The 27,006-nt window shown below is 38.8% G+C and overlaps 1 protein-coding gene across 6 annotated transcripts in view; it reads left to right on the top strand.

Moving 5' to 3' along the window:
- SAMD4A (sterile alpha motif domain containing 4A) overlaps window positions 1-27,006 on the top strand; it is a 295,052-nt gene that overhangs the window by 61,578 nt on the left and 206,468 nt on the right. Inside the window, exon 1 of one of the 6 annotated variants that reach the window (XM_072629817.1) lies at window positions 14,501-14,609. The exons of the other annotated variants lie outside the window; for them this stretch is intronic. The gene's annotated coding sequence lies outside the window, so the exon portion shown is untranslated. Of the gene's footprint in view, window positions 1-14,500; window positions 14,610-27,006 lie in introns of those variants that run through there. 6 annotated transcript variants of the gene reach the window in all.

Below are 27,006 nucleotides of genomic sequence, written 5' to 3'. Positions count from 1 at the left end.
TTGGTTATCTCCTATGTCTAAGTGCTTTATATCCTCACGGATGCCTCCTGACATCCTGATCTTATTTCAACACTTAGTTCAAATCCCATTGTAGTAGGAAGTCTTTGTTGAGTTTCCCTTTTCCCACTAGTGCCTTCCCTTTGAGATTACCATCCATTTATGCGGTATATAGAGGTAGTTAGGTGGTACAATGCATAGGACACTGGACTTAGAGTTAGGAAGGTCTACATTTAAATCCTACCTTAGATATTTACTGAATATATGGTCATAGAACCTCTCTAAGCCTCAGTTTCCCTATCTCTAAAATGAGGATAATAATATCACCTACTTCCCAGAGTTTTAATGAGGCTCAAATGAGATAATGTATTTCAAGAAGCACTTTGCAAGTGTTAAAAAGCTATGTAAATCTTAGCTGTTATTATTATTATTATAAATATGCCAGTAAAATTAATTTACAGTGGGATATATTATCATGTCTTAATATGCACATAATTATTTACATATTATGTCCTTGAGGGCAGGGACCATGCTGTTTTACTTTTGTATTCCTATTACTTGGGAAAAGCAAACCTGAGATGGGTAGCCTGATTTTTTTTTTTTCAGAGGAGTATTTATTTAACAGTATTCTTTTGAGAATAAGGGGAGAAGGAAGGGTGGTAGGAGTGACTTAAGGAAAGAAGAAAGGGTTTGGAACAGACTCTGAGGGGAGTGGGATAGGGAATTAATAAGAGAGAAGTCAGAAATTTGACATGGGTCAGTGAATGTCCAATGAGATGTTTTTTGGTCTTTCAGGCAGGCCTCAGGATGGATATATACACTCTTCCCTTAAACTCTGCAGTTCCTTTCCTCTCTCCCTCCTCATGTACAAAAGCACTCCTACCTAACCCCCACTCCCTCCCACATACATGTGCTCTCATTCCTGATCAGATGACTCTGAAAATGTTTTGATCTGCCCTTCTTGTTGCATCCTCATTGATTCTCAATTCTGGGTGAGTTAGGGTGATTGGGTTGTCTTCACTTCTTGCAGCTTAATACAGTTGCATCTGGTCATCCCTCCTAATCATGGCCCCAGTCTCTGAAGCCAACAAATAGATCTAGTGTCCTATTATTCCTGGGGTGACTCTTACTTCCTCTAAACACTAATTTTTTTTCAAAGCAAATATTTTGGTCCTTTAAGTAAGGCATTATGGCATAATGGAAATACATTGTTTGGAATCAAGAAGACCTGGGCTTAATTCTCATCTCTTCTGCTTACCAGTTGGGTGACCCTGAGCAACTCACTTAACTTCCTGAGGCTTTGTTAGACCTCCTATAAAATGAAGGGGTTAGACCAGATGGATGGCTTGTAATGTGCCTTCCAACTCTAAATCAGTGCACCTAAGCCCAGACTTAAAGGGTGTGCTGAGAACAACCCATCAATAGGCAGGAGAAAGAAGTGAGGCTATGAGGATGTAGCCATAGTGGCAATGGATTGTTGTGTTGTTGTATTTGTCATTCATTTTCAAAGAGGATCATGGCATCAGGGAAATGATGACATAACTGATTTGAGTGATGGATGAGGGAGCAAAGAGAAATCTAACCAATATACCCCAAGTTAACTGGGCAACTTCTGGCCATCATAATTTACTTTCCTTTGGAGAGGAGAAGGAGAAGGAGAGGGAGAGGATGAGCTGAGTTACCCAGCTGGCTGGGTCCCCATTCAGGCAGCTCAATCTACTCACTGGTTGTGTTTGTACTTCATTCTGGAGGAGGATCATGACATCAGGGAAATGATGACATGACTTGCACTTGACTTTGTTTTGAGGGAGGGAGGGCTATGCAAGGTCACCAGCCTCACTTTCGCCTCCAGAGCCCTTTGGATCCAGTGACCAGATATTTATCAGGATGACTGGAGATGACCCAGGATGCAATGGGAGACCCTGCCCTTAGCCCTTGTAGGCTAAGGCGTTTTCAGGTTCTCACTTAGAGTGAGGTTAACACCCATTCAGTGAATGTTGTCTCTTTAAGAAGGCAGTCAAGGGATGACCACTTCTTTTTTCTAATTAAAAGGGCCATTGCTCCACAATGGATTAAAGGCATAACTGAAAGGAGGTTGGAGCAGAGCAATAGAAGAGTCCTTGGACTAGGCCTCCCAGATCCAGGAGAAGAGTTTCTGAATTAAATAATGGTAATTTAAAATGGGGAGGTCTTTCTCATTCATTAATAGACCCATGTGACCTGCCTGAATCATATTAGTCTGAGTCACATTGAGTCTGTGGTGGGAGGAGTTTACTGAGTGGGTGGAACAGGAAGAGGTAGAACTAGAGCAGAGCTGAGAGAAAGTTGGTGAGACAACAGTCAGAACTGAAGGACGCAGGCAAACCTGCAGCTGGCTGTGAGTGTGAGAAGGGCACTTTGTTTAAGAAAACCTGTTTGTGATTTGTTTAAAGGAGGCTGCTTGTGATTTGTCTAATGGAAGTGGTTTGTGGGAAGCCTAGCAAGGGGAAGGCTTGGGGTTGTTCTCTGCATTGTTATTGTGTATAGATTTTTGTTGCTATGATGGATTTGGCTTTCTGGTGTCTGAATAAATGTTTTGGTTCTCCCTTCCATGTAGAGAGTGTGGTATTTCACAATTCAGAATTGCGCCAGGTTATTAATGGCCACCGTGAATATTGCATTGCCACTGCAGACACTGAATTCCTGGATCAAATGAAGGCTTTTCCTCAACCAAATGGAGGTATTTCTAAGCTCTTGATGGTTTAGGATTGGTCTAGGAACTTGCTCTATCACTGCTGTTGGCTTGCATTTCTGCAGCGTCCATCATGGCACAGATACTCTTCACTACTCCAGTTCTGCCTCCATTCTTGGCCAACATTAGGGCAACATGGTTCCCTGGAATACATGGTTCTCTGGAGGCATCGCAGATTAGCTTGGCTATGCAGGCTGTCTTCAGGACGCCAGAATCCATTTATATATCCAGTTGGTTTCTCATTCTAATTCTCTTCTACTTCTGTTTTCTGTTTTTAAAGACTGAGTCCAAGGGTGTAGCCCAGGTGCATGAACTGCCTCTGAATTAATGTGTCATCCAGATTTAGTGTTAAAGAAACAAGCGGGTTACCAAGGGCCAAATCCATACTTTACCAAAAAGCTAATATTGTCGAAGGTTAATACTTTCTCAAGGATAGACAAAAGGTGCCTAGGAAGGCTTCCCCAGTATCATCCTGGACACACCCTTCACATATACAAAAGTTGCATAAAGTATTCAGCAATGGTAATACTACCCCAGCCTCTTGGTGCATCCACTGCCATGGAACCCTATCCTTGTGCTCTTTCTCTGGCCACCACCCTCTTCTCAATCGGGTAACTGGGATTTCACCTTCTTAAGTTACTCTTACTATTTTTTACATGTGTATGTATGTTTGGTTATTCATATGTAAAATGTTGGTGCTCACTGTTAATTTACTTTTTAGTTCTTGCTGCTTCCTAACTGCCTTCCCTTTGCAAATAAGTGTCATTTTGTCATATGGGGTAATTTGTCCATAAGACTAGGGTTCTTGTACACTTCACTGCCTAAACATTTATTCATAGGCAAATCCCACTTTTTACTATTTCACCTTTTGTTCTTCTGACTCAATGCTTTGTTGTTGTTTTTCAGTGGGGTCCAACCCTTTGTAGCCCCATTTAGGGTTTTCTTGGCAAAGATCCTGGAGTGGTTGCATTTCCTTCTCCAGTTCATTTTACAGATGAGGAAAATGAGGCAAAGAGCATTAAGAGACTTGCCCAGGACCACACAGACAGTATGCATCCGACTAAGAACTTGAATCTTGCCTGACTTTCTTTCCACACTTAGGATAGATATGCGTACGTATATAATATGAGTTTGTCACTTAGTATATCTGTATAGAGGAAAGAGCTGACCTTGGAGATAGGAAGCCCTAGGTTTAAGTCCTTCCTTTGACACACACTGTCTTTGTGACCTTGGTCTGAGTGCTTGAGGCAAGTCTCAGCTTGCAAGTTGCAGGGCAGGTGCATTGGGAGAAAGCATTTTCTCACTGGAAGTTTCCTATGCCAGTGAAATCATAAGTCCCATCTCTGTCTGTCTGTCTGTCTGTCTGTCTCTCTCTCTCTCTCTTTCTCTCTCTTTTCCCCCACTCCAGACACACATATACACATATCATGTACCTATAATATGTGTATGCACAATACACACATAAAATACATACCACATTCAAATATATATTTATATATGTGTGTTTATGTATGTATGTGTGTTTATATATATATACACACACAAACAAAAAAAAATATAAGATTACGTTTGGGAAACTGTACTGCTTTTAAACAATCCCAAACTTTTCCCTTCAATTTTTTTAACATAGTCTCCTAGTGATACTGTATCAGTGCCAATCTGGGAATATAATCATCTTCAAAAGAAATTAAAGATGTATGTGATCCAACAGGGAAATGGAGAAATACATGATGAGTGCAAGTAGGCTTTACACATTATATATAATATTGTACAACAGTATATTATTATAATGTAACATAGCTATAGAATGTAACTAAAAACAAAAATATTATTTTAATACTTTACCAAAGCAAGTATTGATGTACTGTGGTTTGCTATGCCATAACTCCCAAATGGCTCAACATCCAGTGACAGTATCCAGTGGCTTTGTAATAGTGTTGACAGTATTATGTCCTGTACATGAAATAGTGAAAAGAATCACACTGTTTTGGTCATTTACATATTTTTAGTCACCTGGAGTTTCCCCAAAAAAAACATTTCTTCAATAAGCATAAGACACCAAAATTCCAAGGGAATTTGCTATAGGCTAGGCCTAACTCAGCATAGTCTGGTAGCTTAAATTAATGGTTTGAATGAAATGAGACACTATTTGGAACACTTAAAGGAAGTTTACTTAGCCATAGTATGGAATGAATATTCAATAAGGATACAACATTTGGCTCAGATAGATGTACTCCCCCTTCTTCATTTAGAAAATCATCTGGTCAGAAACTTGTCTAGGAGATCTGCCAAGTCTGAAGGGCATTGACTCCTTGTAATCTACCATCTTTTGTACTCTTAGGTAACCAGGAAGCAATATCAGTGACTTGAACCTTAGCCCCTTGACCCAATTAAATATCAGGATCAGTTTCTTTCCCTTTTAGGAGGGAAAATCCCCTAGCTAAACTTTCAAATCAGAGACATTCATAATTATTGTTCCTACCATATACCACCACTGAGTGGCAAGATCTTAAAGGTCTTCTAGAGGATTCTCTACCACTTAAATGGCTTTAGGAGCCTTACTGGAAAAATCCTTATCTGGCTGCAAGAAGACTGGCATAGGTAGCAATAAAGGAGAAAAAGAAAAATTAAGCCAGAAAGAGTACCAAAAAAAAAAACCAAACAAAAACCACCAAACCAAAAATAAGCAAAAAGCAATGTAACAGTCTTTTGGAGTAACTGAAAATGGAAGAGAATGCAGACCAGAAATTCTAGGCTTTGCCTTATCCCTTCAGAAGGATTGATTCCTGAATGATCTGGTCCACATGGTGGATGATACCAAATTTTTGTAATTCACAGTAATGATATAAACTAGTGACTTTGAATAGAAGCAGCACCAGACACGACAGGGTCACAGCACAGAAGGCTGTACCTCTATCACAGGCACAGATTCTCATCACAGGTCAGGGTCATCTGTGTTAAATTTGGTCAAGATGAGAATCAAAAGGTTGTGAACATCTCAAAATCTTGAAAATGTAACTATTTATGTGTTTTGTTTCATTTTTTACTTTTAAGTTATTTTTTTGTTTATTTAGTTTCAGCTTCAATTTTAGGCAGTATTTATTCCATTACTGTATGTAGAGCACTGTACTGACTTTTGGTCAGCTTTTTTCCAACTTGGAAAAAAAAAGGGAGGAAAAGTACAGAGGTGGGTTAGTGAAGAGTATACATGGAAGATTCTGAATAATCTTGTTTGTTTGGAGTTTGAGAGGTGTAGCATAGAGTAAAGCCAAGTCTCTTTCTGCATTGTGTGGGGCCTTCAGTGCCAAACTAAAGGCTTTTAACCTTATTTACCGACAATGATAAACCATTTGAGTGGGTTTATGCCAACAAGTGATTTTTGGATTACAGGAAAAATTTTAGTCATTTTTCATTCATGCCAACTCTTCTTGACCCCTTTTGAGGTTTTCTTAACAAAGATACTAAAGTGGTTTGCCATTTCTTTCCTTCCCAGCTCATTTTACAGATGAGAAAACTGCAGCAATCAGGGTTAAGTGACTTACCCAGGGTCACACAGCCAGTTAAATGTCTGAGGTCGGATTTGAACTCAGGAAGATTATTCTTCCTGACCCCAGGCCTGGTACTCTATCTACTATACCACTTAGCTGCCCTTCTAGATTATTTCTACAGCTAGCAAAAAGTGAATTGTTGAATCATCTGAAGAGACTACATAATAAGAGTTTGCAAGGTGTGAAACATACTCTATAACCTAAAGGCCAAGTCAGAAAGAATATCCAGGAGGAAGCAAGCATTAAGTAGTGTGTGCTCAGAGGGAATGATCAGCTCTCCGCCACTAAGGGGCCTTGGCTCTGAGCCCAAACATACCAGATTCATTTTCTGGGGGAGCTTGAACCCAAAAAAAGGAGTCAAAATTTTTCTCAAACTTTTCTGACTCATATTGCCCCAACCTCAGGAATTTCTGAGACAGTCTCTTTCACAAAGTTTAAGAATGACTCATATCTAGGATATCCCTAAAAGGGATTAACAAGGGCATTTCTAGAAAGGTAATCAATGTACAAAGTAGGTAAGACAGAAGACAGCTATTTATTTTCTTAAAACACAAATGACTCATAAGCCTTCATTGACAAATACTTAAAATATGAAATACAGTAACCTATAACTCTGTTATGCTATTCTGGGAGCTTGATACTTAAAAGAATAAAAAATGAAACACTTTTTCAAACTACTGAATGGTTATTTCATCTTCTCTTCAGCTCTGCACTCCTTCCTTAAGGATATGTCCTCCAAGAAATTGTTTTGGGGGTTACCTCTTCATGGGAAATCATCCCTCAGACCCAGGAACTCCCAGTTTTGCAGTTGCATGTAAGGTTAGAAACAACCATCTTAGGACTGGTTTTTGGTCACCTATATTCAGGTGCAAATTCAAATACAAAGCAAAAGTAGCAGCCAGAGACTTGAGGTCCTATTTCAGTCTCATCTAAGCCAGCACATGTGGTTGTTGCATGTGTGAGCAGTGAATAGCTGGGGAGGGAGAGACAAGAAGAAATACATAGGAGTCCGAGGAACAGCTGTCAAACTATCAAGCCACATGTTCAGAAGAGAGAAAGAGAAGAATGAGAATGAAAATTGTCTCTCTAAAGTGTATTGAGTGGGGTAGCTCTTACTTACTGCTCAGTACCCAATCTTCTTCTCTAGCCCCCAGCTCCTGCTTTCTCTCTTTGTCCCTTGTCCCTCAGGGCCCCTCAGTCAAGAGTTGTACACTTCTACGTTTCTCCTTCTGAGTGGCTGCACTTAGGTACAATCTTTTGAAGCTAACCCTTTTGTCGGTATCCTGGGGAGGGAATCTCTGCTCCCAGGACAGAGTGAAGCTTCTGAATCAGACAAGCCTTAGGACTCTAGCAAGGAAAAGGGATGGGCATGGAGGAATTTGCAGCCTGGGAGAAAATCTTATGGAGGAGGAAAGGGACAGTTATAATTATACTGTTTAGTATTGCACTGGTAGAAATAGACAGTTGGCAAGAATCAGAGAAAGGTAGAGGAGACCCAGAGTTGTGAAGTTTTTTCAGAGTGTTCCATTAGCACTGTCCTAGGAGATCCTTCCCTCTTTGATTTTTGATAGGTCCCCTAAGATCAGCCTCAGGAGGAAGGTCAGTCTCAAAGAGAGAGGTAAATTGGGAATGGTAGGAGAATAGATCCAACTACAGTCACACCTGGTATTCTCCCAAGGCATTGTTCCAAAGTCACATTTGGAACCCCTTGAAAGCCACAGATCTCATCCAACACCTAACTCTGAGATCTGAAAATGGACTAAGGACTGGATAGAGGTACAACAGTGCTGGATTTATAGTAGGAAAAAGGTGGATTTAACAGTTAAGAAGCACATTTTCAGCAAGGATACCGTAGAAAAAAATATGAAGAATAATCGATAAAGGCAATTAAAAGCTGCTTGAGGAAGAACAACTGAATAAACTTTTAAAGAAAGGAGTCATTTCAATGAGCAAGTACTTTGCAACAAATGAAATTGAGTCAAAATCCATAGAAGAAGGAGAAGGTATTACAACTTCTATGGGAAAAAAAAATGGAGCTTGAGCTGAGTTTTGAAGAAAAGAAGGGACACCAAATGGTAAGGAGGGTGTAGGGTGTGTGTTCCAGCCTGGACAGAGTGACTGAGATGGGAGATGGAATGCTGTGTGTGAGGAACAAAGCCAGTTAGGCCAGACCATAGAATATGAGAAGGGGAAGTAAAGTATAGTAAGACTGGAAAGGTTACATGGGACAAAGTTGTGAAGATCTTTAAATGTAAAATGGAGAACTTTATATATCCTAAAGGTAATAGGAAGCCACTGTGTTTTATTGGCAGCTTGGTGGCATTTTAGACTTGGAGTCAGGAAGACCATAGTTAAAGTCCAGCCTCAGACACTACCTAGCTCAAATCACTAAACTGCTGGGCAAGTCACTAAACTGCTCTCAACCTCAATTTACTTGTCTATAAAATGGGGGTAAGAATAGTACCCCCATTGCTGTGAGAATAAAATAAGATATTTACAAAACACTTTGCAAATCTTCAAGCATTATGTAAGTGCTATTGTTACTCTTAGGCAGGGAAGAAATATGGTCACAGACTTTTGCTTTAGGAGAATCACTTTGGCAGCAACACGGAGGATGATTTTGAGATGCAAGAGGGACTAGTTAGAAATCTGTTGCAATAGACCAGGTGAGAGATGATGAAGGGGCTGAACTAAATTGGTGCCTGTGTAAATAGAGATAATGGGTCTGGAAGTGAGAGATGTTGTGGAAGGAGAAAGAAAGAGATTTTACATAAAGACTGATTTGATGTGGGGGGCGGGGAGAGCAAAAGGAGCTGATTATGACACTGAGGTTACAAACCTAGGTCATTAGAATGAGAGGATTGTCCTTGACAGAAATGAGAGAATTTTGGAAGGGGGTAAGGTATATGTTTGAGGAAAACAAGCTGATTTGGTTAAGATGGCTGCATGAATGGTAGGAGAGAAGCCCAGGTCTCACACATATTTCAGCAACAATCTAAAAATAGCACCAGACTGAATAATGATCAAGAAATACAAAGAGAAACTACAGTAAATGTTATCATCCAACATAAGACTCCACTGATAGATAGCCACAGATACCACCAGAAAACCAATGCAAGCATAGTTAAGCAAAGCCAGATGCCTGCAGCATTCTGTCCTTGGGGGCAGAATGAACGGAGTGCTCAGGTGAAGAAGGCTTCAGGGTGGTTGGAAACCCACACTGCCCTGTCTGTTCTGACTGTGGAGATGAGGGAGTCTGGTAGCGACCAGTGTTCACACCAGGATGCATGGGGGTACTAGGATTCTGAGCTGGAACAAACAGGGGCAATCAATAGCCCCTGCTAAGGGTCTCTCTGCCACAAGTCTTTCCATACTCCTATCCTTCCTCCATTCAGCTGCTAAAGTGATTTTCTTGAAGATCTAGTTTGATCATGTCACACTACCTACTCACTAAACTCCAGTGACTCCCTATTATCTCCAGGATCAAATATAAAATTCTCTGGCATTCACAGCCCTTCATAATTTTCCCCCCTCTCCCTGTCTTTCCACTCTTCTTACATCTTATACCTCCTCTTCCCCTCCCTTACTTTACAGTGGGACTGATACAGGCCTCTTTACTTTTCTTCCTATGGGACCCAAGTCTATCTCCTGATTCCAGGCATATCCGTTGACTGTTTCTCATGCCTGGAAAACTTCTAATTTCCACCATCTAACTTCCCTGGTTCCCTTTAAGTTCCTGCTAAAATCCCACCTTGTACAGGAAGCCTTTCTATATTCTCCTTAATTCTTAATTCCCTCTATTTATAATGTCAAATTTGTCTTATATATTGTTTCTCCCTGTTCCTGTGAGTCCCTTGAGAGCAGGGACTGTCTTTTGACTCTCTTTTCTGTCCCTAGAGCTTAGCACAGTGCCTGGCACATAGCACGCACTTAATAAATATTTATTTACTGACTGTCTAATCCTCACAATAATCCTTGAGGTAGGTACTTTTATTATTCCCATTTTACAAATGTGGAAACTGAGAGTGGAAAAGTTGAAGTCTGAGGCAGCTAGGTGGTGCAGTGGATAGAGTACAGAACTCAGTCAAGAAGACGAGTTTGAATCTTGCCTCAATTTCTAGCTATGTGACAAGCCATTTAGCCTCTCTGTATCTCACTTTTCTCATCTGTAAAATGAGAACAATAGAAATTACCTTACAGGTTCTGAGAATCAAATAAGTTAATGCATGTAAGTGTTTTGCAATATAAATACTAATAAGTGACTTTTCCAGGTCCATACAACTAATGTCTAAGATAAAATTTGAATTCAGACATTCTCAACTCCCAAGTTCATCACTCTAGCCATTATACCACTTAGCTCCCTCCTTTGACATTTAAAGCATTTTATAAACTAACCACTTCCTACCTTCTCAGTCTTACAATTTACTCTCCTCAATACACTCTACATTCCAGCAACACTCATCTATTTACATTTCCTCAAATATGAAATTCCACCTCCAGTTTCTATGCCTTTTGAATTAACTATCCCCCAACCTGGAAAGCTCAACTCCCTCTCTTCCACTTTTAAGTTCTTCTCATTTAATCAAGACTCAGCTCAGATCCCACCTACTCCAGTAGTAGGAGACCTCTCTTCATCTCTTCCCCTATGACTTCCCTGCTAAGGTGCTAATTAATACCTTTTCTGGGCATGTCTTTTACCTCTGACTGGGAATTTTTACTGACTGTTATCTATGCATAGAAGTCCCTCCCTCTTCATCTTCACCTCCTAGTATACCAAATTTCTTTCAAGAATTCACTAAAACTTACCTTCTCTAGAAACCCTTTCCTGATCTGATCCTGATTTCCAATGACCTCTCTCTGTTAATTATTTCCAATTTATCCTGTATGTAGTTGTTTGCATATTATCTCTTCCATTAGACTGTGATCTCTTTGAGATCCTGGACTATACTTTACCTTTTTTTATATTCCCAGTGCTTAGAACAGTATCTGGCACATAGTAAGTATGTAATGAAAGTTTATTCACAAAGGATTGATTGCTTGATTCCATCTTCTCTGTATATACTTTCTATCTACCTAACGGTCTATGTGTTGTCTCCCTCAATGGGATGGTAACTTCTTGGGGGTGTGATTTGTGTTTGTATTTTCAGCACTTAGCACTGGACCTGTCTTATAATAAGCAGTTTAAAATGTTTGTTGACTTGGGGAATGGCTTTTAGTTTTATATTTCTATTACTTGACTATATATCTTAGATATCAAATGCTTATCAGACATACTTGATAGATTTGTTCTTCCAATTGATTACTTCCTTCATGTCTGAAATGCATTCATGTTGTTTATGTAAAAGCTGTTCAATTTCATGTAGTCAAAATCATCTCTTTTATCTTTTGCAATTGTCTTTACCCCTTGTTTGGTTAAAAATTAGTTCCCTACTCATCTCTTCTGATTTTTTTTATGGTATGATCTTGAATTATCAGCTCATATATCCATTCTGAATTTATTGTGAAATATGGGCTAAGATGCTTGCCAAATTCAATTTCTTGTAGATTGCTTTCTAGTTTTCCCAGCAGTTCTGATCAAATAGTGAGCTTTTCCCTAGGTTTATTCAATATTGGATTATTGAGTATGATTATTTCAGATTCTTTCTTGTCTAGTTCTTCTAATGTGTGATTCTGGGCAAGTCACTCAACCATGTTGGCCTCAGTTTCCTCATCGATAAAATGAGCTGCGAAGGAAATGACAAAGCACTACACTATTTGCCAAGAAAACCTCAAATAGGGTCATGAAGACTTGGACACAACTGGAAAATGACTCAAGGTTCTTTTTTCCCTTCTTCACCATTTCTTCCAGTGGCTTCTTTTCACTTTTTCTTCTCTTTCATCTTTTAAAAACAACTTAACAAATCCATACCTAGTGTTTGTGTTTGTCTCCCCCATCCCCCACCCCATTCAGTGAACTCTTACTGATTTCCTGTTACTTGGGGGATTAAATATAAAATTCTGTTTGGTTTTCAAAACCCTTCACAACTTGACCCCTTCCTTCCTTTCCAGTCTTCTCACAATTTACTGCCCTTCACATGTTCAACCATCAAATGACACTGATGTTCCTCACACAAGGCACCCCATCTCTTGATTCTATGAATTTTTACTTGCTGTCCCCTATCCCCCAAATTCTCTCCTTTCTTGTCTATATTTCCTGGTTTCCCTTGCTTCCTTTAAGTCTCAACTAAAATCCTATCCTCTTTATGCCAGTGTCTTCCCTTTGTCATGATTTCCAGTTTATTCTGTGTATATCTCATTTGTACATAGCTGTTTTCATATTATCTCCACTACAATCATATTTTCATATTATCTCCACTATAATCTACTTATTATAAGCTCTTTGAAAGCAAAGCCTTTTTTTCTTGCCTTTGTATCTCCAGTGCTTAACACAAAGTGGTAGCCACTTAATATTTGATCTGACTTGGATTTGAGGATGATATCCATAGTCACTTCCCTCAAAGTTTTCTGCTAGACATTTGCCAGTGATTTAAGCATACATATATATGTATATGTATATCTATATCTATATAAATATGTACGTATATAATATATTTTTAATATGATTAGGTGAGAGGACTATAGAACCTTTCAGAACCTTATTAAGTAATGGTCTGGCTCTGCTCACTTGTTGAATCAGATTTTAGGATCATAGATTTAGAGCTAAAAGGGAAATTATAGGTCTTCTAATCTGTCCTCGTAATTTTGAAGATGAGGTACTCGAAGCAATAAGGCACGGCCAGAAGATAAACCCAGATGCTCTGACTAAAAATCTAGCGCTAGGATAGCTACTGGAGCCAATTATAGTTATGTGGGGTGGGTTGACATTAATGGTGGGGGCTTCTAATGCTTGTGATTCAAAGGAATTTTTCTCTTTCTCTAAAATCACCAGTTTACTCTGCTGGATCCTGGTGACTGAGAAGGTAAAACATGCTACTATGTCATCTGCAGATCAAATTCATCTTGTAACAGAGAAAATGGCTTTGATGCCTTTTTTCCCCACCAAGCCTGTTCTAACATTAGCTTTTATTCTCTTTGTCAAAAGCTTATTTTTGTCATCTTGTTTTCCCCTGTAAAGGATCTATTTTTTCACTAGTTACTCACCAAACTTGCTGGAGAGAGTGGCTGATATCTAACCACTTGCTCTGAGCCTTTTCCCAATACCTGACAATTGCTTGTATTTTTTCTTCCTTGTTTGGTTTATATTGTTTCCTTATACCCTTAACACAATCCTTGAATTGAGCTTATGGAAGGTCAGAGGTGAAAGACAGTGACTATATACCCTTCCTCCGAGAAAACCCCATTTGTGTTTGCTAATAATCCGCAAGGGCAGAGCGGTGTATTGAAAACAGTCATAGAACTGATGTCAAGAGACACAAGAATTTTTATCTAGTCATTGTCACTAGCTACAACTGTCTACTCAACTTTTCTGGGCCTCAGTTTTCTTATCTGTAAGAAGGGACTGTAAGGAAAGCCAAGCACTGCAGAATTGATCATTTTGAATTGCAGTGATGGTGAAGACTTTTGAGAGTCCCTGGGACAATAAGGAGATCCAATAAGTCAATACTTTAAGAAATTAATTCAGATTACTCACTAGAAAGACAAATACTGAAGCTGAAGCTTAAATACTTTAGCCACATAATAAGACTAGACTCATTAGAAAAGATCTTGGTGTTGGAAGAGATTGAAGGCAAAAGGAGAGGGAGATAGCAGAGGATGAGATGGATGGATAGTGTCATGGAAGCAATGAGCATGAGCTTGGACAGACTTTGGGAGGTATGGAGGATAAAAGGGCCTGGCATGCTGTGGTCCATGGGGTCATAAAGAATCAAACACAACTGAACAAATGACCAACAATATATAATGATAATACCTGTAGAACCAACCTCACAGCGTTGTGTTGATGCTTAAATAAGATAAACTACAGGAATGTTCCAAAAGGTAACTTAAGACTGCACCAAGACTTTGGGGACCTCAAGATTTAAAATGCTGTGTAAAGTTTTAAAGCGCAACTTAAATGTCAGCTCTTATTATGTTGAAGCACACAACATGCTTTGCATGTAGTGTAGATAACTTAAGAAGGCTTTGTCAAGTGCCAAAGAGCAGCAGGTTTGTGACGTGGAGCATGTCAAGATAAATCCAATTATCCTTTCTGGTCTTGAAGCTGGATTGTAACTTTAACAAGAGTCTACTTTTCTTTCTCATTTCAGCTGCTTCTGGAATAGCAGGAGTTCATGTTCTAGTATTTTGGTAGCTAGCAAAAGGAGCAGTGTGTAGCAACAATTTATGGTATCCAGGTAACTTGCTTTTTAAGGAATATCTTTTATTATAATGCTCAAAGCAAAGGGGGGGAGGAGGGAGGTAAGAAAATATGGTGGTAGAAAGTCAGAAATGATTATGATAAAAGGATTCTTCTCTTTATAAAAAGATTCACTGCAGTTTTCTTCTAAATGGGCAGCTTCCTTAACACATTTGTTGTCTAAAAATCAGCAATCATTGGTGACAGGTGTAGTTTGCCTGATCCATTTAAGGCAGGCCAAGCTATTGGTTAGGGATAACAGAAATATATCTCATTTTACACATTAAGATCACAAAATTACTAGATTGAGTGCTAGAAAAATAAGGATGAAGATAAGAGAACTAATGCAGTGAAATGTCACTTGCATGAGATTACATAGGGTGTATAATATATAAAAACTTATATGCAAAGCATACAAGCTTTAATAACTTAAAACTGCAGTAAGACTTTTTGGGACACCCTTTATACAGGTATATGTAAATAGAATTCTATTTTCCTATGGATAGATGTTTTAAAAGTTCTTTTGTTATGAACTTAAACATGAGCTTTTCAATGTACAATGAATAGAAAAAACAGATTGTATTATGAAGTCATGAACTTCTATTACTTTGGGAATTTTTTAAAGTACTAGATTTAGCACTTGTCTATGTCTCATCCATTCTTTGTATGTTTTTATGTTCCATTAATGTTCATTTTTTTCTTTAATTTTTCTATATCATCACTACTATCCACAAACTCTCCTTCCCGTCCCCAAATAGAATCCCACTAACTATAACAAATAAAAATACTCAAGCAAAACAAATTCTCAGATTGCCTGAGTCTGAAAATAGACCTATTATAATTTCAGGAAGACTATATCTATATCTCTTTTCTTTAACTGACTACTTACATCTTATCTTTTTTTCTTGAAGATAAATATCAAATAGATCACAGTTTACAAATAAACACTGAATGTGGCAAAGTAGGTCACTACTTAAACAAATGATTCATCAAGTGAGGCTTAATGATGTGACCCATTATTTAGAGAGGTCAAGCTGGAGTGAGAAAGAACAGAGTTCAAATGTGACTTTAGACACTTCCTAGCTGGACCCTGGTGGCAAGTCACTCATCCTTTCAGCACAGTTTCCTCTCCTGGTAATGGAGGTAATAATGGCACCTACCGTCCAGGTTGTTATGAAGATAAAACTAGACAGTATTTATAGAGTACTTTGAAAACCTTACAGTTCTATAAATGCTATGTAATATTAGTGTAGACAATCACTCCATAATTTGTCTGTTTTGTAAATTAGGATTTTTTTTTATCATATTTCAACAGCAGGGTATCATCATTCTTTCAAGGACAAAGACAGTGAGGCTAGCAAATAGATATGTTGGAGCTAAGGGATATGAGAAGTATTTATGTGTGTACACATACATATACATTCATATGCACACATGTATGTGTGTATATTATCTTTATTTTTAATATAGTAAGGAAATTGCACTCCCACCTCCTTCTTTCTCCCTTCTTTCTCTCCTTCTTTCTCCCTAAGTACTCTGTGATCCACACTGGCCTTGCTGATCTTCAGACAAGTCTCTCCATCTCCTGACTTCCAGTATTTTCACTTCTTGTCCCTCGTGCCTGGAAGGATTTTCTTCCTCATCTCTGCCTCCTGCCTTTCCTGGTTCCCTTCAAGTGTCAGCTAAAGTCCCAAGATGCCTTTCCTGATCCCCATTAATACTTGCGCCTTCCCCACTGTTGATTATCTCCAATTTATCCTATATATACATACATACATATATACATACATATATCTTGTTTGTACATAGTTATTTGCATGTTATCTCTTCTATTATTTTGCCTCTCTTTATGCCCAAAACTTAACACAATGCCTGCCACGTAGTAGGCATGCAATAAATACTTGCTGACTGATTGATTTAGGGAAATCTGACAACACCCAGAAGAACTCAGTGCCTTGCCTTGTAAGGCCATCCCAAACCATCTTAGAGGAGAGTCTTTCTCAGTTGGGAGATGAGGTTCCATAGCATGTCTCAGCTATTCATTCTAGTACCATATAGTACTATTGTGCTTATAAGTACAATACTTATAAGTACTTATAAGTTCTTCTTAAAATATAAATGGCATCCCCAATATTATGGGGATTATTTTATATATGTGTGTGTGCATTCATGCATGTATATGTGTATATATACATATATATTATATACACATACACATTATTTATACACACAGAACATCCTTAGTGAGATTAAAGGGTAAGTAACGATTGTTGAATGGCACACAATCGAACTCTTCATATATACAAATGAAACAAAATAAAAATTCCTGTCTTCTCACTCTTTGCCCTAGTTGCTAGGTTGTGCTGTCCCATTGCATAATGTGTCCAAATTATCCCAGCACTGATTCCAGATGAGCAGAGAGCAGTATGTTATACCTGTACTTGTAGTCTTTTAGCAATTATGTCAAGCGGTAAAGAAATTAAGTTGTCAGACACCTAACTTCTTTCCGTTTCTCTGCTTTATAAATGGATAACAATGATCTCAAAATGAAGGAATGTGACTAACCAGTGTTATTTGGGATCTTCTAAAGTACTACGGAAACTCCACATTCTTCAGACCAACTTGTGGCCTGCCAGCGCATTCCAAAATGATGAGGTGTAAGGAATACTGGGAGAGTGTGCTGTGATTTCTGTGACTGGGGTGGGGAGCTGCTGCTTAAAAATACATTTAATTATATTCCTTCTCTGCAATAACATTGATTTCATTTTCAGCTAGTTACAAATACTGTGATTTTCATTTAAATCAGGCCCATTATCTTATTGACCTAGTTTTTGTTTTAGAATCAAAATGTTCTATTTCTAGATAGCTTAAACCAATATATTTTTGAAAGGTTATAGACCTTTTGCTGAATTTTTCTTAAGTATCTGTTTATGGAGGAAATGTATCTGGACTCATACTCAAAGTAGAAAGTTTTTGATATATTATATAACTATAATTATAGGTTATATACCAAAGCTTGATGCTTTCTTGTCAATCTTAACATTTTTCATTTTGGTTCAAATTGAGGCATCATAGGAACATTAGGTGGTGCAGTGGATAAGAGTACTAAGTCTAGAGTCAGAAGGACCTGAGTTCAAATCTAACTTCAGACACTTACTAACTGTATGCTCCTGGGCAAGTCATTTAACTCTGTTTGCTCAGTTTCCTTATCTTTCAAATGAGCTGGAGAAGGAAATGGCAAACCACTCTATTATCTTTGCCAAGAAAATTCTGAATGAGGTCATAAAGAGTCAGATACAACTGAAAATGACAACAACAAGGAACTTAGATTTGGTGACTTTCTAGTGGATGAATGGTGAAAAGGTTAAGAAATTACCTCTGTATGAGAGTCAGCTGCATAGTGTAGTGGAAAGTGTGCCAAACTTAGAATCATGAGACCTGTTCTAATCACGTTTGCCAGTTAATATCTATGTGACCGTGGGCATGTCATTATCTGTGATACTTTCCTGGAGAAGAGATCCTGGTTTCCTTTCTCTCTTCTTTTCTCTTCATCTCCTTTTATCTACTTTTCATTTCTACATTTCTCTTCCCTCTATTTTTTCATGTCAAAAATGAATGGTTTGGGTTTTTTTTTTACTTTGTTCCTCTACTCTTGACTGGCAGCTCTTGCATTCACCCATCAGTGATTATACACTGGTGTCTAACTCTTAAAAGGTTTTCTTTCACCAGTATCTGGCCATTAGCAAGCTGTGAATATTTCCTTGCAAGACTTTTCATGCCTTTTCTGACCACACTTCCTCTGAATCTGATGGCTGACATTCCAAGGAAGCCTTCTCATCTCTCTAAGAGTCACTATCTAAAATAATAGAATTTTAGGTCTTGGAGATTTTAGACTTTGGAGATGATCTAATACAATCCCTCACTTTACTGAAAAAGAGACTGATATTCTGAGACATTAAGAGACTTGGTAAAAGGTCACATAGGAAGTTATTATGAAAGACTTTACCAGTTTAAGTTATGAGGATAAATATAAAACAAATTGAAGTACCTGGTCTCTAATATCTTTTCCAGTTTCAGAGTTCTCTGAAGCACAGTTGGTAGGTTGCTAGACCTGGAGTCAGGAAACCTTTTCCTGAGTTCAAATCATTCAAAACATTTTACTGGCTGTGTGACCCTGGGCAAGTCATTTAACCCTGTTTGCCTCATTTTCCTCATCTATAAAATGAGCTAGAGAAGGAAATGGCAAACTTTACTCTCCTTGCCAAGTATGCCCCAGATGGGGGGGTCATCAAGAGTCAAATACGACTGAAAATGACTAAACTTAATCACTCCTCAACTTAATCAACTTAAATGCTCAACTTAATCACTGAATGAAATTAGAATTTTATGTTGAGATGGCTGTGACTAGAATATAATACACATGATGATACATTGCTGTGTAAAAAAGATGCATGTTTACCCTGTGATTTTGGCACATCATTGATTGGGTCAAGAAGGAAACAGGGCAAATAAGCTAGCCACATAACTGAAGGCTTGAAATAGCTGCATGAATTTCAGAAGTTTAATTTCCAGTGTGATCATTGTATAGTTCTAGTCTGCAAGTTGGGGAAAAGTTGTGGCAGGAGATCCATGAACCTAAATCAGAGGTCAGCAAGGAAGAAAAGGGATTTTTTTCTCCTCTCCACCATCTCCTCCTTCTGCAGTTAGACCACTAAAAAATATTTATCTGGGAACAGAAACATTTTTCCATGACAGACATGGATACAGAAAGACATAAGAAAGGAAACAGCTTTATGGACCCCTCAAAGAAGTAGAGTATGCCAACCATGGACTCAAGAAAGGAGAAGACTCTGAGAGCCCATTTGAGCAGAGATGCTGCCTATGAGGGAAACTTAGTGAGGACTCTATAGAAAAAGGACTTACTTAAATGTAAGAGCAAGAGTTGTAAGTTATCTTTTGCTATACATGAATCCTATAGATTGTATACAGTGTACACATTACAATTGTGCTGTAACTTGGAACACATTCTTCCTGTGGGTTCTAGGTGTATTTGTGATAATTTGCCCTTGTCTGGGCAAGGGAGAGAAGAATGTTTTATACCAGTTTTTCTTACTATATCATCTTACTTAAAGTCTTTGCTTAAATCCAATAGGTCTACTGTTGATAGGAAACAGTGGATGGGGACTCATGACCTATAGTAATAGGAGTAGCCTAGGGTTACTTTCTAAAATCTGAAGTACCTCTTGGCCCTCTGAGAACTTAACCCACTGTTATGTGTGACTGTAGTCTGTGATTATATAAACTGACTTGGGTGGGGGATGTCATAGGGGCAGTTAATCACATTTCCTCTCCCTTACATAGAGCTCAAAGAAACCTCAGAGACCTTAGACTACAAAATCTAGCCCATTTATTTTACAGATTAAGACAACCGAAACCCATAAATTTTAAGTGACTTGCATAAGATACACAGATAGGTCTGTGGAAATTGGGCACTCATCCTACAGAGAAGTGAGGTTTGGGGGTAAAATTGGGGCTTTTCTGATCCTCTTCACTCTGGAACCTACTGACATGTGTAGAGGTGATACCTTCTCTTTTCTGAGTCCCTGAACTGTCCAAGCAAACATCTCAACTCATTCCCTAATGTCATAATAGGGGAGAACCAGGTGTAAAGATGGAACCTATTCTGTCCTATGCCTGTCTTTGCTGGCAGAGAAAACAATTATACCACAGTCCTCCTTACCCACCCTATGCTCAGGAGGTAGAGACTGCTGCTGATACCAAGATTTCTGCCCCATTAGTTGTTCATTTCAAACTTAAGACACTTTCAGGGACTGGATTTTGAGGCTTAATCACTACTGCCATGTATGGAGGCATTGCTTTCTCTGTTCTGCTCTCCTGAATCATCTGAGGAAAATAACATAGCCATCAACTGCACAGACACTTCGTTTCTTGCCACTCAAAACTCTTTCCAGTACCAGGACCAAAGACATTAGGTCTGACCAGAAGCCTAATGCATAATCTACATTTTGGGTGTCTTAGGTATGCATCAACCTTCACCATCTTGGAACAAGACAAAGGTAGTATTTACCAGTCTCCCACGCCTGAGCTGATCTCTTTGATGTCTCTGTCTTTCCTTCCTTGGTGTTTGTAGAGTAAGTAGCAGATTGATTAACACTCTACATAATCATAGAACCCTGAAGACTAGGAATCATAATAAACTAGTGGTTCCTTCATCTGAGAGTCAACAAATTAGCAGCAAGCTAGCTCTTCCTCTATTTGCCCTATTTCTCTTGAGAGCACCAACACATTCACAGCCTTGAAGTTATCCTTGAATTTCTCTTCTCTTTTATTCTCCGGATCCAATTAGTGGCTAAGTGATGTTGATTTGCCTTCACATCTCTTATACCTATCCCCTTCCTTTTCTTTCCTTGCATGGCTATTACTCTAATGTGAAATTTTATCACCTCTTGGCTAAACTATTGCACTAACCTTCTAATTAGTCTCCTTGCTTCTAAACTCTCTCCTCTCCAGTCTATCTTTCATAGACTTGCCAAAATGATCTTCCTAAATCACAGGCCTGACCATGTAACCCACTGCTTGAAAATCTTCAGTAGTTCCCTATTGAAATGGAGATAAAAGGCATACTCCTCACCATTGCATTTACAGCTCTCCATAATCTGACTCCAGCTTACCTTTCAAGACTTATTTCAGTAAGTATCAAAACAGTGACATGAAAATTATCAGTTAAGCTTAGCTCTCTCAAGAAATACCCCAACAAAAAAATGTGAAGAGTGCAAGGTGGAGTAATGATTCAATAAAATCAGAGAAACATCAATAATCTCTTCTATCCAGTCCAAAGCACAAAAAAAGATGGCCCAAAGACTGTAGGTATTCTGTTTAGAAATGTCCTGGGGGACCTGAAGACAGCTTTACAGCTTGATCTCTAATAAATGCGGCATGAAGACAGTGGGATCATGGCCCCTGGGTACTAGAGTGACCACAGGAGACAAGCTAGTGTGTGTGTTCATCCTTTGTTGCCCAAAGAAGACCATGCCATCAAAGAAATGATGATAAGACTTGCACTTGACTTTGTTTTGAGGGAGGGAGGGCTGTGCAGGTCACCAGCCTCAGTTCTCCTCCAGAGCCATCTGAATCCAGTGACCAGATACTCATCAGGATGACTGGAGATGACCTAGGATGAGGCAATTGGGGTTAAATGACTTGCCCAAGGTCACACAGCTAGTGAGTGTCAAGTGTCTGAGGTGAGATTTGAACTCAGGTCCTCCTGACTCCTGCACTGGTGCTCTATCCACTGCACCATCTAGCTGCCCAGCCTTACAAATAGCTAAGGAAAGAAGGAAAGGGAAAAGAAAAGGGGAGATTTCCCCAAATGAATTCACAATTTGTGAAAATGGCAAGGAGAGATGAGATTTTCTTGAATGAGCATTGCAACGAAATAGAACTGGATGGGAAAATTTTGCATTAGAGTAATAGCCATGCAAGGAAAGAAAAGGAAGGGGATGGGTATAAGAGATGTGAAGGCAAATCAACATCACTTTTCTTTTCAAGAAAATTTGAGCTATCAAGGGAGTATTTCTTGAAAACATGGGCATAGGGACTACTGGAGCCAAGTCGGTAAGGTGAGGCACTCACTTGTCTAGGCCCTTCCAGATTCCCTTGAAAACAACCTTGCAATAATGGCTCAGAGTCAGTTTTAGAGGAGTGAACCAGATTACCAGCCTAGGACAGCTTGAGGGGTGAGCAGGAAAGGTGTCTCGCTACAGTGGGAGAGTGCAATAAAGTGAAAAAGCCAGTGGCAGGTTTCACCCTAGGGGGTCATGGCATATTTTAGGGAAGTCATGAGGAACCTTGGGGGTAAGGGATTAAATTAAGACAAAGCTAATAGATGACTTCTCAAGGAGGAATCAGGTAGAGATATCCTGATGCTTCAAGGTTCTTCAAAGGATCTGAAGCTTGAACGCTGTCTGCTACTCAGTAGAGCCACACCAAGGGACAAAGCCAGCTTCCATTTAGTGACTGCCCTAGGAGAAAGAGACAAGGTAGAGGTCCAGGTAACTTGAACCAGAAGGTCTCCAATCTTTGACATGTTGTCAAGGACTGTCAGGGCCACAGAGAAGGACCAATTTCTGATTGGTGATTGTGGAAGGAGGAGATGGAAGAGAGGGCTGAGGGCAGCACCTATGTGGCCTCTTAGACTATTAGAATACAGAGACAGGAGCAAGGGATTAGAGCAGAGGGTGCTACACAAGCCCAACTCCAGAACTGGCTCTCTACCTGAAGCCAGCAAGAAAGCAGAGAGGGGACCTAGGATCAAGTCACCCCATCCAGAAATGTGGTAGGTCACTTGTAGTGCCATTCAAGCAGCAGTAGGAACAAAGTCCTAGCCATCTTATCCAAGTGTGCAAGAGGTGGACTGAGCCTGACCTTGCCACAAAGTCTCTATCCAGGAACTAAGACTTGAAGTAAGGATAAACAGAAGAACACACCAAATATAATGCAAAAATACCATGGGATAAGAGAGACCAAGAGTTAAATAAACTAACTACACCCAAAATAAGAACCATTCCCCCTCGCCAAAAAAAAAAAAAAAAAATGAAATAAAAGATTAAAAACATGAAAGATTTATTTCCCTTTGCATAAGCTATATTCCAGCCAAACTGTTCCTCAGATTCAGTGTTCTGTTTCTCATCTCCACAGGGTCAGATAGGCTGTTCTTTGTACCCTTTCCCCTCATCTATACCTCTTCAAATACTTCCATCAAGTCTCAACGTCCCGCATAAAGCCTTTCCTATTCCCCTCTAGTTATTACGGCCTTCTCCCTCCTCAAATTAACTTGTATTTCCCCATTTCCATGTTTTATGCCTTCCTATCTCCACCCCCCAGAAATGATGGGAGGGACTATTTCATTTTTCATCTTTGTATCTCTAGTAATAGTGAACAATATTTAAATGGATATTGAATTGAATCAACTAATGGGTAAACTAGGGCCAGAACTATGGCCTCCTATGTCCCATTTCAGTGTTCTTTCCACTCTAACATATTGATTCTTACCCAAGAAATCTAGATACAGAGAGTGTTTCTGGCTCATCTGCCTGTTCTGTTCATCTCATTCATTATCTAGGCTTCTTAGAGACTTTTTTGGTTTGAATGGATTTTTACAGTAATTAAGTTTACAGTATATGACTTTCTTGCCAAGAGTCTACAAAACAATTAAATTGATGCAAGACCTAAAAGCTGATTTATTTTCTGGAAATTTTCCTGAGTATAGTATTCCATTCTAGGGTATCCCCATTGATTTGATCATTCCTTTTAGCCACTAGGAAATATGTTGTAATGCATTCCAGCTAGCAGCTCCTTCCTGTCTAGTTGGAATCTTGCTACCAATCAGGAAATCAACCACATAAAAAGATATATCCTGTACTCTGCCTGGGATGTCAGTTTTAACTAGGAAGGAAAGGGAATTCCTACTTGTGGCAGCTATCTTGGATTAAGAATTAAAACAACTGGTCAAAAAATACCCTAATATGGTAGCTCTCCAGAGCACCTAAAATAGTCTCTTCTTTTTTAGAGCCTTCTCAACCAGGGTTGGGCCACCTATAATAATAGTTAGCATTTAAGCAGTATTTTTAAGTTTGCATTTGAATGTGTTATCTCATTTGGTCCTCAAAACAAAGCCTATGAAGTAGGTGCTACAATTATCCTCACTTTACAGAGGAGAAAATTGAGACTGAGAAAGATGAAGGGACTTTTCCTAGCAGCCTTTCTAACTCCAAATCCGGCACTCTTCCCCAGCATCACGTAGTTGCTATATGAAGCCATACAAAAACCATTGTGATTCCTACTCATGAGGAAACTTCTGGAGGCCACTGGTGGTTAAGGTTAGTCAATAAGCATTTATTAAGGGCTTACTATTTGCCAGACACCATGCTAAATGTTACAGATACAGAGAAAGACAACAGTTATTGTTAACAAGGAGTAACCTTTTCCCTGTAGGAAAAGCACAGCCATGCAGATGACTCTCCTAAAGATGTTCTAGCTGCTTTTTCTGGTAGCCATTGTACTAAAGAAGGACTTTTCAGGATGAACCTCATATACTGCTATACCTTGATTCATTCATCATGGTCTAGGGTCTGTCTGATCCTCAGCTTTACAGAAGGAGAACACTGATTTTTTTTTTCAGTTCACCACAATGTGATCATATTCTGATGGAATGAGTCATACTCACTAGGCTTATCTAGTGGGCATGCTCAGACTTCCTCCCGGGTCCATTTTGTCCTACTAATGAGGAATTTTATGATCCCTTTCCAATAGTCCAAGTATAAATTCTTCACCATGTCCTAGACTTCCCCCTTGTCACTTCATTTAAAATGATCGATTGATTCATGACTATTTTATACTCTTGGCTATATAACCTTGGTCTTAGCCCTAAAAAACGAGGCTGGAGAACCAAGAAAAAGAGAACCAGGAGTCTGATTCCTTGGAAATGAGCCTGCACAGCCACTGGTTCCTTCCAGAGTATCATTCCAGGAAATCATTTGTTCAAGGGAACCATGTTCATCAGGGAACCATTTATACCAGGGAATGAAACTCACTGGAATAGGAAGAGTTACCATTTTAACTTGTAGGCTTGGAATGAGTCTTTTTGGTTGGGTAACATAAAATCTACCTTACATCTAGTGATGTTACTCTGAGTGCTTTCATGGGAGTTGATAGCCCTTTTCCTCTTATTGTTGAGACTTAACTATGAGTTAAATTCTGATGTTCCCAGGGGAAAACTTGGGAATGAGCCAAAGAGATTTTCTATAAGACACCAAGACTGAGTCTAGTCCATGTAAATGCAAAAATGTTCTGGGCCACCAGAAGTAATGAAAAAAAACTTATTTATAAGTTAGGAAGGCCTGAGTTCAAATTCTGCCTCAGATACTTACTAGCTGCATGACCCTGGGCAAATCATTTAACCTTTCTCAACCTTGGTTTTTTCATCTGTAAAACAGGGTTTAATAATAGCACTTGTGAGGATCAAATGAGATTACGTATGTGCTTTGCAAACCTTAAAGCGATATGTAAGTACTAAATATTAATATTTTATTAACATGCCAATTCATTAATTTGTAATGGTGTAAATTGATTTGTCAATGGATGGACATTAATTAGAACTGGGAGGGAACTTAGAGATCAGAGAGATAAAGTGACTTATCTAAGATCATGTAACTAGTTAGTGAACCAGTCAGAGCTTCAAACTGTTACTTCTGACTTAATATTATCTTGGAATCACTGTTCTCACCTTGCCTTCTCTCTGGTCATTGAAACACACTCATAGCTATTTTGTAGGCATATTCATTTCCAGTGTTGGGACAGTCAGAAACATCTTGGTGAGTGTGGAATCAGAGCAGAGTTTGTTATATTATAGTTACATTTTATCTAGTCTATAGTAGACCCATTTGGGCTATACAAGTGAGTACATCCTTTTTATCACTTGAATCCTCATACAGTACCTTTCTTCACTGGACAATACTAAATAAAGTAGACTTTGTGAAGAGGAGGAAAACACATTGAGTCTTGGAGGGTTACTAAGACTTGGATAGACAAAATTTCTCTCCAAATCTATTTATTCTAGATTCCATACTGACCACTACCCTCTGGTTTGCCTTTATCGTTATTTTATCATGCGAGTACTTTCATATCCTATTACAGTTTTATAAGTGTACATATTTGTTTTTTACTAATTACATAGGTTGACCATGATGATATATATAGGAAAAATTCTTTCCAATGACATGTAGGGAAAAATCTTAATCTTATCAGTCAGTTCCCTCCAAGTCACAATATAAGATGCATTACTTCTGGAAAGACAACAAATTCCATCCATAGTAGGCAAATTGCTTTTATGGAAGGTAGCACTGTTTGAACTTGTTCATAGATTTTAGAGTTTTTTCCATAGATTTTAGGTTTCCTGTGGCAATAGTTACCCACTGGCAACAGTTTTAATCTGGTCTCACTCCCATTGCCTCTAATTATGAACCTAGCCTCCATCTTCAGGAGGCCTGGGAATGTTCAAACATCCATGCAGCCTGAGTGCTTTGTAAAAGCAAGATTGGTGACATAGTAGCCTAGAGTCAGTGAAGAGCTTTTCAAGGGATATGTCTTATTTTGCCAACCTTTGAGGACAACAGCAGTCTGCATTCTTTTGTTTATTTTATAGCCCCTGGAGAAATATACCTACTATTTCACAATGAAAGTCAAAAGCAAAACTAGACTTTGGTATACAGAATTTTTTTTTTACTTAAATGCATCTCTTCCTTATATATCTACAGATACCTGCAACACTTTTAGCCTCATCATTTTTCCATTTTTCTCTTTAAATTTGTGGTGAT

The sequence above is a fragment of the Notamacropus eugenii genome, chromosome 1 (assembly GCF_028372415.1).
Source record: "Notamacropus eugenii isolate mMacEug1 chromosome 1, mMacEug1.pri_v2, whole genome shotgun sequence".
NCBI lineage: Eukaryota > Metazoa > Chordata > Mammalia > Diprotodontia > Macropodidae > Notamacropus > Notamacropus eugenii.
This window is presented reverse-complemented; position numbering and strand designations above follow the sequence as displayed.